Source organism: Lontra canadensis, unplaced genomic scaffold (genome assembly GCF_010015895.1).
Source record: "Lontra canadensis isolate GAN:19392208 unplaced genomic scaffold, GSC_riverotter_1.0 scaffold32, whole genome shotgun sequence".
NCBI classification, from domain to species: Eukaryota; Metazoa; Chordata; class Mammalia; order Carnivora; family Mustelidae; genus Lontra; species Lontra canadensis.
Window position 1 is genome coordinate 18,509,863 of NW_022631026.1, and position 15,311 is coordinate 18,525,173.

A 15,311-nucleotide genomic window follows, 5' to 3' on the forward strand; every position below is an offset into this window, starting at 1 on the left:
TGAGGATCAGGACCAGAACAAAAGACAGGGAAAGCCTTCCAATAGGGAATGTCTCGGCAGCAAGACAAAATCAATTTAAGTTGGAACCTCACTGGAACTTTGGCAGAGGGAAAGCCTAAAATGCCCCTAGTAAGGAGAAGGTAAATGGAAATTAAACCATAGCTTCTGTTCTACCATTCAGGTTTCCAGGACTTACACAATGTTAGAGCTACACATGCATCTCAGCTCACATCATTCTCTGTTAATCTTCAAGTTTTCACTTATCCTCACCAAAATGTATTTCATGCTCACTAAAAAGTAAAATCACCAAGTAATACATATGCTAGGAAATTTATTAACTTGACCTACTTAATTCTTATATTTAAGCACTCATTCTTAAGTGTGAAGGAGGGCAGTAGGGTGATGTAAAATGTCCAAATACCTATACCAATGTGTTTAAGCAAAAAGAAAATGATAAAGCCGTAGTTATCAGTGTCCTCCCAACTGTCAGAGTAAACCCTGCTGGGGTTTATCTACACGGACTCTGTAGTTTGACATGGCCCACCATTCTTGACCATTCTTCCCCTCCCCCCATTGACACCAGTCAAGTGCTCTTCACACCTAAAAGTACACATTATTAGGGCGCCTGGGTGGTTCAGTGGGTTAAACCTCTGCCTTCAGCTCAGGTCATGATCTCAGGGACCTGGGATCGAGCCCTGCATCAGGCTCTCTGCTCAGCAGAGAGCCTGCTTCCTCCTCTCTCTCTCTGCCTGCCTCTCTGCCTACTCTGCGATCTCTGTCAAATAAATAAATAAAATCTTAAAAAAAAAAAAAAAAGTACACATTATTTAAGCACCTGGATTCAAAGACTTGGAAGTGATAATCCAAAGCAGTAGGGTTTTTTGCAGATATAGATGTTTCCTTCCTGAAATTTTTTTCAGTCATTAGGTAAAAAGACCCCTCCTCCCACCAAAGAGCATTAAGCTAGTTTGAAATTTCTCACAGAAGCTAGTTGGAATAAAGATACCTGGGCACTCATACAAAGCAGCAGTCACCGCGAAACACTTTATATCACAACACTATGACATACATTTTACAGATGAGTAACAGCAGCTCAGAGAATTAAAATCAGTTGCTCAAGGTCATATAGAGATTTAGTTAGGAGCAGGAGGTTTAACTTGAAAGCCTTTATTTTATCTACTATGGTTACAAGGAAAGTAAGTGAAATTTTTATTAACCACATATACTTTTCTAAAATGAATATGCATTAGCTAAGAAAATAATCTAGAAAACATAAAACGGTTGCTTAAATGAGAGACAAGTTAAATGTCTACTGTCTGGTAATTGATCCCTAAATGTTTCCCATAACCACTGCTGAATAGCTTCACAAGTAACTAAGTCATTCAGCGTCCTGATAGAGCCATGAAATGATTTTTTAAGTGAATCTCTCAAAATAATACTATACATTTGCAAATGAAATATGCTGCCCTCTTAGAGTTGTATTAAATACCTTATTTTTTGAAGCATTCACTGCCCTATTTCTGCTCAGTTTCCTCCCCTCCTCCCCCACTTCCTCTCTGCCTTAAGATCCTTTAAGACCAGTTCAGTTCCTCCTTCTCAAAGAATACCTACAAATATGCAGTCTACCCAACAGGAATCTAACATCAGTGGCTGTCCTCTGTCATCAGTTGCTGTGCTCTGTAATTACAGAAGGGTACGAAGTAAAAAATGAACTCAAACAGCATTTCTGATGCACTTTCATCTTTAGATCTATTCATTTACATAATTAATTCTAAACGTTCTTATTTCTCTACTTCACACTTGGAATCCTGCCTTTAACAATTAGTACATGAAAAAAGTCTGCCTTTTCTTAGTCTTTCTTCAAAAATAGTTATTCCATAAAAAACTTTTCCATAAATAAGATATTGAAAAGATCAGAATCCAGGGGCACCTGGGTGGCTCAGTGGGTTAAAGCCGCTGCCTTCAGCTCAGGCCATGATCCCAGGGTCCTGGGATAGGGCCCCCCCACCATCCCCACCCCCGCATCAGGCTCTCTGCTCAGCAGGGAGCCTGCTTCCTCCTCTCTCTGCCTGCTTCTCTGCTTACTTGTGATCTCTGTCAAACAAATAAATAAAATCTTAAAATAAATAAATAAATAAATAAAAGATCAGAATCCAAAAAGGAAAGAAAGAAAAGCAAATGCAGATAGGAATAAATATACCACATTTTTAGTAAAATAAGTTTAAGTGATATAATTTAGCAATATAATTATTCTGAATCATTTCTGGAATTTGTTCATAAAATGCTTTACAAATAAATATAGTATATAAAAATGCTAGTTACTTATCAGTGGACTAACATGTATATTCATTTGTTTACTGATAACAACAAATATTTATCGAATACCCGAATCACTTTTTTTTTTCCTTTTCCTGAACCAAGAGGAGTGATAAAGGCACAGGTGCTAAAGTTAGAAGGACTTGGTTTGAAACCTGGTTCTTGTACTTATTAGCTCAGAGATGGAGAGTAATCAATTAACCTCCACGTTAGCATTTCACTCATCTATTTGACAGGAGAAAAAAAACTACTCCTACAGTACTCCTAAGCTTTAACTGATTATGCAAAACAGCACACAGCCTAGCATGTACTAAGTGTTCAATAAATCACAACCACAATAGCAAATATATTTTAGTATTGAGGAAAGTATGTGAAACAGATGGTCAATAAATGTTCTTTTCATCTTACTAGAAAGATGGAAATTTGTGAAACTGTGCATCAAAGATACATTAAAAATAAAAATCTTAAGGTTATGAGGAAAAAATTCCACTAAAAAAAAAATGTGTTAAGTATGTATGGTGAAATGACTAAAAAATAAATATAAGGAAAGAAAAAGAGATAAAGAAAATCCTGACAGCTCCTAAATGTGGGTGATTGGCATAGAGATTCCTTATACTATTCTTCTTTTTGCAAAAATACAATTTTGGGGGGGTAACTATAATTGCACTCCCAGAACATGCCTAATACATTTTCTCATATTCAGAACAGACTGGGATTTTAGCCTTGAGATCTGTTGAACAATGTACTTTCCTGCTCAGTAATTCAGAATAGCTCAAGTTTTTTCAGACAATTCTACCTTTCATTATAAAGGTGAGCAGAGGAATAAATGTATTAGAGCATTAAAAAATACAAGCTTTTCTGCTGTTCATGAATATTACATTAAAATAGCAGCAATGCACATTTTCCCACGTCCTCGAAAAATATGAAATTGTCTGTTTTTAAGTTAAGCTTTTAAAAACAACTTCCACCTTCTACACTTTTGAAATTACAAGAGATGTATGTCAATCATATCTCAAAGCTGGGGGATGGGAGCGAGAAATTACAAGAGAATGTTAGACACAGCCAAAAAAACCTAAAGGTATGCACATCAGAGATGCTACTGCCTTTAAAATTTGAGGGACATTATTATTAATTTATTGCGTTTAAGTTTTATCACTAACAATACAGCAAACAAGGACAGGGAAAGAGGCAATGAATTTTCTTAAGAGGCTTAAGAACTTAACCTACAAAGTCTATGCCACCTAAATTAAGCTGACGAAAACAACACAAAATTTCAACTCACACCTCGCCTATCTCTGGGTAAGCAAGTGAACTCTAGTAAAAACAAACTAGTGCATTTAATAAAGCGATCATTCTGTGTTAACCTTAGTTCCTAAAATAAACTGGTTGGCTCTACCAAACATATTCCTAATTCATAATTAATTCAAGTCTCAAATGAAGCATACTTGCCATTGGCTATCGTTCAACGACAAAGCACATGATTAATCACCCAGATACAGCACCTTCTTACAGAATGCAAAGCCGTCTGCAGTTGCAGCCTCTGTTTACCCATTCACTACGCACACGCAGGAGTCTTTAAAAATAATAATAATGATGATAAGCAATAAACTTTACTCTGGCTTGAGAGATTACACCTTTCCGTGCTTCCTGTACACCCTGGAAGTCAATAACGCTAAAGTCAAACGGTAACATTTCCCAACTTTGGTTTAATGCGAGCGGTGGACGCCGAGCATCCGCCCACTGGCCGCTCGTGACTCGGGCTACTTTGACGCACCGGGATGCGGCTCACCTGACATTCCGCGCCAGCCATTACCAAGGAAAGCCAACTCGGCCGAAAATACAAAAATAAAAAGGAAGGGTCCCCGAGAAAGCGTGCGACTGCCCCTAAGGGCCCTCTTCGCCCGGCACCGCGTAAACGAGGGGCCACACCGCTCCCCACCCCCGCCGCCGCCGCCCTCAGAGGCGTCCGCACCTGCCAGGAGAGGCCGGGGCCTGGGGATCCGCCGCACGGGAAGGGGCGACCCGGCCTCGGCCCCTCGGCGTCCGCCCCTGCCCCGCCGCGGGAGCAGGAACCGGGGCGGGAGGTTTCCGCCCGGCGCCGCCAAGCCCGCCAGGGGCCTAGCTCCGGCTCCAGAGGCGTCCGCGGCGGCCGGAGCGCGCAGCCGCCTCCCCGCCGGGCCCGCCGAGCCTCCCCGCGGCGAGCGCGGCGGCGCCCGCACCTGCCCCGCGCCCTACCAAAGCCCGGGCCGGTCGCTTCACCCACCTGGCGCCCCCGCCGCGCCTCCTGCACGTCACAGCGCGACCCCGCGCCCCTCGGCACCGGCAACGCGGTCGCAGACGGACGCCGGGAGACCCTGGTCGGCCACCGCCACCGCCGCCGCCCGGTTCGTCGCCAGGCCGCCCACAGCGAACCTGTTGCGCAGCCTGTCACGGGCGCTCGGGCTCCGCGGCGCCGCCTCAGCCCCACAACAACATGGCGGCCGCGGCCTCCGCAGGAAGCCGGGGGGCGGGGAGGTAGGCGACGGGCCGGGCAGCTGACTGCCCGCCCGCCCGCGGCCGGCACCGACTCCCCCACCCTCGGGAACGCGAGGTTGGCCCGGGCGCCGCTCCTCACCCCCAGAGTCCCGGGGCACCCGACCCCGCGGGCCTCGTGCCAGTGCTCCGCTCGCCCCTCGGGGAGGCCCTGAAGCCCCGCGCCCGGCAGCCCTTTCCCGGAGCAGCGGCGACCCACCTGGCTCCTCCTCCCCGAGGTGACATGTTGAGGTTGGGTGGTGCGTTTCCTGCCACTGCAGAACCCCCAAGGTTTCGGGGAAGGCCTAGCCTTGTCGGACACATGCCTGTTGCACCCCCACATGAGGCTCTCTCCGGAGCCTTCTCTCCCTCTAAGGTTAACTCTGCTGATGAGAGAGCTGGGATTCTCCTGGAAAGAGGATCTGAGGCAGGAGAAAGAGGTCCTGAGGCAGGAGAAAGAGGTCATTCTCGCCCTTGTTTATGGGTCTGGTACAGTCTTCAGAAGGACTGACCATACCCGAGGGTCATCCATTCAGCATTCCTCACTTTCCTCTATACCATATAAAAAAGGCCAACAAGGTAGGGACCCGCCTCCACTTGGGAGAGCATCCACTCCATCATCTCTCCCCGAATCCCACCACGCGGTCTGCAGAAGCTGAACATCCTTCCCCACCCTACAGTCACCTGACAGGTGAAGGTCAGAGTATCTCTTTTTTCCTCAACACTTTCAGCTCCTGGTCTCCGCACAAAACCCTAGACCTCAACTCAAGTAACCGCCATCTACCCTTGCCCTTGACATAGCACTCCTTCTAGACAGAGGGTTTCTGTTAGTTGGGATTGGAGGCAGAGTCATGGTTCCTACTAGTAACAAAATGGGATTACAAGACCCAGTATTTCTGTTGGCTTTAGAGGCAGAGTGGGGGCTAGTCCCATGTACAAAACTCATATTCCCCCTGACTTATATTGGTGAAGGAGAAATCTGTGCAAACCAAATGATCCCATGGCTTCCTTACTTACTTGTTAGGGCAAGAGAAGGTAACAAGGCTGGCTCTAGAGGGATGGGTCCAAACCTTAGGCCTACCTGAACTGGCCAGCCAACTCATGTGAGGAACTTAGCAAACATCAATGATGATAAACAGGCTTTTCCCGCTCTGGTGCTCCGTGTTTTTCCTAACTCTTCGATTAAGACCTGACCAAGACCTGACAGACAGGCCCTGTGCTTTGGTCACACAGTGAGGCTGGATTCCTTTGTGTTAGTCTAGAAGTCCTTTATCTACTAGGGTTAACTTAACTCTTATCTCCTGGGGACCAATCAATCTGCAAACAAACCACCCAAGCTAAGAATAACACTCTTGACCACATGGTCTCATTCCCATAGCAGACATCACCAAATAATTGTGGTACTTCCTTTCAGAGTGTGTATTCAGGCCCTTTTCTAAGCCTCTGAATCCTTCTCAGCATGTTGCTCCAAAGACGTGGCCTAGGGCAAAACCTCTTTTTTTAATTCCTGATAGGCAGATAGCTTGTCTCCATTTCCCTTCTTCCACTTGGTCATTGTCATTTGTGTTTCTGGGTTCTGGACCTGGTGAAATTCCCCCTGAGTCCCTTTTCTTTCTGAAGGAGGTGCCAAATCCATGGCCGGACAAAAATTAAGTCTGTTAAAAGGAATATTTATAAACAAAGAAAAAAAATAAACATCTCCCTAAAATAAGCCAAAAATTTAGCAACCTCTCATGGAAATTGGTGTCCTGTATACAGCTGGGAGCCTATAGTATCCCAACTGCTAAAAGATATCTTAGGGTTCCTCCTTTAAGGAACTTTGAGGCTAGTTTGTCCAACCTATCCTACTCATTGAGTATTTATGATTTACATAGATGATACAAACACCATTCTACTTCTTTGATGTCCTCTTCTATTCACAGAGCATACCTTGGAACTATATCTGTAATTTTTCTTCTTTGTATTTCCCAGATCCCATCACCTCTTGTTTATCTCCCACACCAACTGGTGATCAGATACATGAAGGAACTAAGTCTGACCTAAGACATAGAGACATACCTGTCAAATCTAAAGAAGATTAGGAGTTATTGTAGAATAAGAAGACGTGGAGGTCAGGGAAGGGACTAGATATATTACATTTTTCTTCCCCGAGTTCTTCCACAATTTAGGATAGATTTTCAGGTCTATTTCTAGCAACCTAGCTTTTCTTTGGAGAGCATTTAATCTGTTTTCCTTACCCGCGCTGGTTCTCCCCACCCCAACCACATATATGTTATGTTACATCAATTTCTCTTTCTGTTAGTTTTCAAGGATTCCATCCTTAACCCCATTCCTACTCAGTTTACCCTCAAAACAAACCCACAGTGGTGGGAAGAGGCTAGAATAGAGAAGAGAAACGATTCCAGACTCTAACCATCCCATCAGGTAAATACATTATCTACCCAAAAAGAAGGAAGGCTACGATAAACTGGAGTTCACATGTAATGCCTCCACTAGTAATAAATCTCCAAGACGATGTGATAAACAAATAATTTAGAACTTGCTTTATTGTTGCTTGTTGTGCAGTTTGACTACAAGTTCTCTTAATTTTATCTGAAAATGTTATTTTATTTCATACTTGAACTACATATCCCCTAGATATATAGAATATAGGATTCTGGATTGACAGAGTTTTTTTTCTTTTGGCATTTTAAAAAATGTTTTCCCATTGTCTTCTGGCCTTCATGGTTTCCACTGAAAGTCAGCTGCTGGCCAGATCATTTTCTCCTTTATGTAATATGCTATTTTCTCTTGCTGCCTTCAAGGTTGGCTTTTTATCCTTGGCTTTCAATAATTTGACTCTGATGTGCACCAGTGTATACTTCTTTGGTGTTTATTCTGTGTGGTGTTTATTTACAATCTTGTATCTGCAAATTTCTGTCTTTCATCAAATTAAAAAAATCTTAGACATTATTTCTTCAAATATTTTTTCTCTGCCCCATTCTGTCTCTTACCTCCTTCTGGCATTCCAGTTACACATATATTTGATTATTTGGTATCATCTAGGGTTCATATAGGTGTAGCAGTGTTGAACCAACATTGAACACCAGAAAAACCTGGCTCTGCCCTTCTGATCCCCAGGGCATCTAAAGATAGGAGTAGTGAGCAGTGGGAATCTAAAGCTGTGCTCCTTTTACCTTCTATCTTTGGTAGGAGTTAATATACCTCTATTGTTAGCAACTGTGCTTTTTAACCAAGGGTGTCTCTTTTATTCTGTAGGGAAAAAACCTTCGCAATATCTCTATACCAGTGTTAAACACACATGCACACACACACACATCAGAATTATGCTATTCCTTTTGAGAAATAGATGGAAAGTGAGGTTTGTCTTTTTTTAGATTCTTTTTTTTTCTTTCCAAACTCACACAAAAGAATAGATGTGCTGACAGTCATTCTTTGTGCATAAAGCACTAAAGTCAAAGTCAATTTGGGAAACCAAGCAGAGACTGCCCTAGTATTTGGCCATAAGAGCACATGAAAATCAGGTCAGGGATAGGGGAAGTCAGGGTCCAGGAAAAGTCCTAGGGCTTCATCTGGTATGTATTTGCTGACTCATTAATTTGATGTTTTTTTTCATTCAACCAATAGCTATTAAGAATCTATTACCTTGTAGCTACTGGAAACAGGGAGTTAGTGAGGAATTGGCACTAGGGGAAGCAGGTGAGACCCAGTTCAGAGACGTGGTTAATGGGCCTAATTAGTTCCTACATCCTGTCACCAGCTTCATCACCTCCTGCATTCTATTCTGGAGCCCTGACACAGAGAAGAAATGGAAATAGCAGTGATTTAAGGGGAGAGAGGAGAGAAGGATAATTCCCGAGCCCACTGGAACAAGTGTTCTCATTATCGGGTCGCTTGTGTCATGCAAAACTCGAGGCTCTGGCTTAAGGCCTGATGGTACTGGAAGAGGCAGTACCAGACATATTAGAGGGGAAGTTAGACCAGACATGACTCTGGGCCGGCTTAGCAGGGTGGAGCCAAAGGCCAGACTGGGCCAAGGCCCTAGAGCTTTGCACAGGATGTGTTCATTCATGACTAAAGCACCAGGGGCTTCCAGTCTGGCAGGTGTAGCTCAGCGAAAGGGAATTCAGCCTGTATTCGGGAGTCAGACATGCTTCCTGTCTGGCATATTTGCCCAGATGTCTGTTCAGTTCATTGCTGCCATCTCTAGCACAAACTTAGAGTGATTCCAGTTCCCTTTCTGTGATAAACTAACTAATATTTGTGTGGCATTTTGCCCTTGACAGAGTAATTTTGTTATTTCATTTATAATCCTCAGAACAATCCTGGGATGCAAGGTAAAGGTCTGTTTGTGATCATCTAACCTTGGTATGAAAGGAAAGAGGTAAAATCAGGCCTCAGTCTTATGTGGGTAGTTTTCCCATGCTGGGTTGTTGTGATTTTCTTTCCCCCCTTCAAATAGAGAAACTCAGGCTATGCTATTCTGGATTCAGATAGCAACAATGTTTTACTTTAAAATATACAATGGATCAGATAGTTTTGTACTGCTTGGCTTAGTCTAGCTGGACAAACATTTTTATTTCTAGAATTACCATTTTCTTCTTCCCAAGGAAGATAGTATCTTAAACCAATGAAATATAAAAAAAAGATAACTGGCTCCCACCCCCACTCTCAGGAGAGAGAGATGGAATTGCTGTTTGCTGTGGTACCAGCACACTAGATGAGGGAAGACCCCAGGCAAATGGGAGGCCACATTTCCTCGTTTAGATGATACACTTAAAACTTGCCCTGCCTTGACTTCCCAGAAGAACAAGATGAACATCTAAGAATTACAGCAATGAAATCACTGCACAAAATGGGGTCAGCAACCTCAGCTTGGTTGCCATCCTCATCTACCCTAGGGAAGAATGACCAGTCCAGAATTTTCTGCCTTGGGACTTAGATGGAAATTAAGATTGGGTGCTTGGTGCTATTTGCCATTCCTTTTTCTTTCTTCTCTTTTTTTTTTTTTTCCCTTTTGTGTTGCATGTATCCAATAAGTAGGCCTTTTTCTTTTTTCAAGTACCTATGGTTTCAAAGTGTTTAATTCAGGGATGCCTGGCTGGCTCAGTGGGGTGAGTGTCTGCCTTCAGCTCAGGTCATGATCTTGGGGTCCTGGGATCTAGTCTCACATCTGGCCCCGTGCTCAGCAGGGAGCCTGCTTCTCTCTCTACCTGCCAGTTCTTCTGCTTGTTCTCTCTCTCTCTGGCAAATACCTGAGTAAAGTCTTTTTTAAAAAAGCATTTATGAACACCCAAAGAACAAATAATCCAATCAAGAAATGGGCAGAAGACATGAACAGACATTTCTGCAAAGAAGACATCCAAATGGCCAATAGACACCTGAAAAAGTGCTCAACATCACTTGGCATCAGGGAAATACAAATCAAAACCACAGTGAGATACCACCTCACACCTGTCAGAACAGCTAAAATTAACAAGTCAGGAAACGACAGATGTTAGCAAGGATGCAGAGAAAGGGGAACCTTCCTACACTGTTGGTCGGAATGCAAGCTGGTACAGCCACTCTGGAGAACAGTATGGAGGTTCCTCAAAAAGTTGAAAATAGAGCTACCCTAAGACCCAGCAATCCTACCACTGGGTATTTATCCTAAAGATACAAATGCAGTGATCCGAAGGGGCACGTGCACCTGAAAGTTTATAGCAGCAATGTCCACGATAGCCAAACTATGGGAAAAACCTAGATGTCCATCAATGGATGAATGGATAAAGAAGACAGATATCTATATCTATATCTACATATATAGGTATAAATATCTATAATGGAATACTATGCAGCCATCAAAAATGAAACCCTGCCATTTCCAACGCCTATGGATGTCATCTAGTGGATGGAACTAGAGTGTATTATGCTGAGTGAAATAAGTCAATCAAAGAAAGACAATTATCATATGATCTCTTTGATATGAGGAATTGGAGAGGCGGGGGGTGAGGGGGTCATAGGGAGAAGGGAGGGAAAAAAATGAAACAAGATGGGACTGGGAGGGAGACAAACCGTAAGAGACTTTTAATCCCAGGAAACAAACTGAGGGTTGCTAGGTGGTAAGGGTGGGGGAGGGATAGGGTGTCTGGGTTATGGACATTGGGGAGGATATGTGCTATGGTGATTGCTATGTATTGTGTAAGACTGACGATTCACAGACCTGTACTCCTGAAGCAAATAATACATGATATGTTAAATTTTTAGAAAGTGTTTAATTCAGGAGAACTACATAGGAGGGCAAGAAAGAAAAAAAATAGGCTTGTTTGCAAATTAATTGAAACTTACAAGCTATTCTTCAACATGTGAATGTTTTTGCCTTTTTTAATAAATGAATAAGTTTGAGTGTCCAAAAGAGTACAGCATTTGAACAGAACCATTCAGCCATAAATGCTGAATCACCACCATCACTGTTCGCTGAGTGTGCCAAGCCCATATACACACACACACATATATAGTTTCTAATGAAAGATAACAATGCATGGCAGATATTATAAACCTCACTTCACAGTTAAAGGAACTGTAGTTGAGAGAAATTGGACCGTTTCTTTTTCTTCTTTCTTTTTTTTTAAAGATTTTATTTATTTATTTGACAGACGGAGATCACAAGCAGGCAGAGAAGCAAGCTCCCTACTGAGCAGAGAGCCCGATTCGGGGCTCGATCCCAGGACTCTGGGATCATGACCTGAGCCAAAGGCAGAGGCTTTAACCCACTGAGCCACCCAGGCACCCCCATTTTTCCATAATTATATTTAGGAAGTGGAAGAGCTAGAATTTGAATCCTTATTTTTATGACCTTCAAGACCACGCTCTTTGTACTCTACAATGCTTCTTCTCACTATATTACATCATCAGTAATTTCCGTCTTTGTATTAATATGCATGAGTAAGAAATTCCAAAATAATTTATCTTGGAAGAACAGTTCCCCAAAATATGAAGATTCAAATAGTAGGTCAAGTTCCACTCAGCAGTCAGACACACCAGGTGATAATCCCGGAGCTTGTGATTCCTCCCACTGCAGTCAAGACTTTGTCATGTGCACTCCTATTCTCTGTGTTGGTTGTGGATTTCCAAGGTGTGACTTATATGGTCTTATTCCTTATTTTCCTTTAAGAGTCTGTCCTGTAAATAACATAACTCTTTAGAATTAAGAGAATCTACCTGATCACTTGAAGAAGTGTAGCAGCATTAGCCTTAAGGATGTATGCTCAGTCTGGCCAGTGTGAGCCATTATAACTAATTAAATGAACATCTTGCCATTCATGACCACCCACGTTGACCCAAGGTAATTTAGGAAGGTCGCTTTACTCAAAATACTTAGAAAAGCTTCATTACGTTCCAAATAGGCAATTGAAGGAAAATAAACCCTCAATGTCTGTGTCTGAGTTTCAATTCTGTGAAATGATTTTATCTGACTATGGAACATTTTTTTTCTTCCTTATTGAGATATAATTTGCAGATGGTAAAGTACACACAACATAAATTTGCCAGCTCCTAGATTTTATGTAAGTGAAATACAATGTGTTTCTATCTGTGTCTGGCTTCTTTTGCCCAATGTTGTAACAGTCCATTTTGAAGCAACAGATTTTTTTTACCCCACTTTTAAATTCTTCCTACAAATTCCTCATTTGTAGGATGAGAAATTTAAAAAGATTTCAGAATATGTCATCTTTAAGAGGTTGCCAATTACCTTATTTTCATCAAGAAGTAATTAATGAAAACCCTTGGGTAAATGTTATGCATCCATTTATCTGTCCATCTCATTTTGTTCTAAAAAATAGTTTCAAATTCTTTCTGTTACAGCACTAAGAATTTTCAATTCTGTGTTCTAGATAATGCCAGCAATTGTTTTGGTATATAAGAAAGTTGTTGACCAACTGCCCCATATCCAGCAATGTTTTTATTTTCTAAAATTCACTTTTTTTCTTCAGGAAAAATAAGGGGCTGTTTTACTCCTTTTTATTTTCCAAAAAACATTATTTCAATAATTCCAAGTAAGTTCAAAATTACACATAGATTCTAAGTCATGTAGCTGCATCATAACAAAAATCAAACCTCTTTCATTTTCCTCCTAGGATTTGTCCATTTAAAAATATACTCATTATTAGAGTTCAGAATGACGATTCTCAAGGTTCTAGCTGGGCTCGAAAAAGGCATGGAAGATATTAGAGAAACCCTCTCGGGAGATATAAAAGCCCTTTCTGGAGAAATAAAAGAACTAAAATCTAATCAAGTTGAAATCAAAAAAGCTATTAATGAGGTGCAATCAAAAATGGAGGCTCTCACTGCTAGGATAAATGAGGCAGAAGAAAGAATTAGCGATATAGAAGACCAAATGACAGAGAATAAGGAAGCTGAACAAAAGAGGGACAAACAACTACTGGACCACGAGGGCAGAATTCGAGAGATAAGTGACACCATAAGACGAAACAACATTAGAATAATTGGGATTCCAGAAGAAGAAGAAAGAGAGAGGGGAGCAGAAGGTATATTGGAGAGAATTATTGGAGAGAATTTCCCCAATATGGCAAAGGGAACAAGCATCAAAATCCAGGAGGTTCAGAGAACCCCACTCAAAATCAATAAGAACAGGTCCACACCCCGTCACCTAATAGTCAAATTTACAAGTCTTAGTGACAAAGAGAAAATCCTGAAAGCAGCCCGGGAGAAGAAGTCTGTAACATACAATGGTAAAAATATTAGATTGGCAGCAGACTTATCCACAGAGACCTGGCAGGCCAGAAAGAGCTGGCATGATATATTCAGAGTACTAAACGAGAAAAACATGCAGCCAAGAATACTATATCCAGCTAGGCTATCATTGAAAATAGAAGGAGAGATTAAAAGCTTCCAGGACAAACAAAAACTGAAAGAATTTGCAAACACCAAGCCAGCTCTACAGGAAATATTGAAAGGGGTCCTCTAAGCAAAGAGAGAACCTAAAAGTAGTAGATCAGAAAGGAACAGAAACAATATACAATAGCAGTCACCTTACAGGCAATACAATGGCACTAAATTCATATCTCTCAATAGTTACCCTGAATGTTAATGGGCTAAATGCCCCAATCAAAAGACACAGGGTATCAGAATGGATAAAAAAACAAAACCCATCTATATGTTGCCTACAAGAAACTCATTTTAAACCCGAAGAGACTTTCAGATTTAAAGTGAGGAGGTGGAAAAGAATTTACCATGCTAATGGACATCAGAAGAAAGCAGGAGTGGCAATCCTTATATCAGATCACTTAGATTTTAAACCAAAGACTATAATAAGAGATGAAGATGGACACTATATCATACTCAAAGGATCTGTCCAACAAGAAGATCTAACAATTGTAAATATCTATGCCCCTAACGTGGGAGCAGCCAACTATATAAACCAATTAATAACAAAATCAAAGAAACACATCGACAATCATACAATAATAGTAGGGGACTTTAACACTCCCCTCACTGAAATGGACAGATCATCCAAGCAAAAGATCAACAAGGAAATAAAGGCCTTAAATGACACACTGGACCAGATGGACATCACAGATATATTCAGAACATTTCATCCCAAAGCAACAGAATACACATTCTTCTCTAGTGCACATGGAACATTCTCCAGAATAGATCACATCCTTGGTTCTAAATCAGGTCTTAACTGTTATCAAAAAATTGGGATCATTCCCTGCATATTTTCAGACCACAATGCTCTGAAGCTAGAACTCAATCGCAAGAGAAAATTTGGAAAGAACCCAAATATATGGCGACTAAACAGCATCCTTCTAAAGAATGAATGGGTCAACCAGGAAATTAAAGAAGAATTGAAAAAATTCATGGAAACAAATGATAATGAAAATACAACAGTTCAAAACCTGTGGGACACAACAAAGGCAGTCCTGAGAGGAAAATATATAGCGGTACAAGCCTTTCTCAAGAAACAAGAAAGGTCTCAGGTACACAACCTAACCCTACACCTAAAGGAGCTGGAGAAAGAACAAGAAAGAAACCCTAAACCCAGCAGGAGAAGAGAAATCATAAAGATCAGAGCAGAAATCAATGAAATAGAAACCAAAAAAACAATAGAACAAATCAACGAAACTAGGAGCTGGTTCTTTGAAAGAATTAATAAGATTGATAAGCCCCTGGCCAGACTTATCAAAAAGAGAAGAGAAAGGACCCAAATAAATAAAATCATGAATGAAAGAGGAGAGATCACAACTAACACCAAAGAAATACAGACAATTATAAGAACATATTATGAGCAACTCTATGCCAACAAATTTGACAATCTGGAAGAAATGGATGCATTCCTAGAGACATATAAACTACCACAACTGAACCTGGAAGAAATAGAAAGCCTGAACAGACCCATAACCAGTAAGGAGATTGAAACAGTCATCAAAAATCTCCAAACAAACAAAAGCCCAGGGCCAGACGGCTTCCCGGGGGAATTCTAC

At 41.6% G+C, this 15,311-nt stretch overlaps 1 protein-coding gene across 4 annotated transcripts in view; it reads right to left on the reverse strand.

Moving 5' to 3' along the window:
• The window catches only part of ITSN2 (intersectin 2), a 136,775-nt gene extending 131,981 nt beyond the window's left edge, over positions 1-4,794 (reverse strand). For 2 of the 4 annotated variants that reach the window (XM_032866944.1, XM_032866948.1), the window contains exon 1: positions 4,580-4,794. The gene's annotated coding sequence lies outside the window, so the exon portion shown is untranslated. The remainder of the gene's footprint in view (positions 1-4,579) is intronic. The other 2 variants (XM_032866946.1, XM_032866945.1) reach the window with 2 other exon arrangements.
• Positions 4,795-15,311: the final 10,517 nt, after the last annotated feature.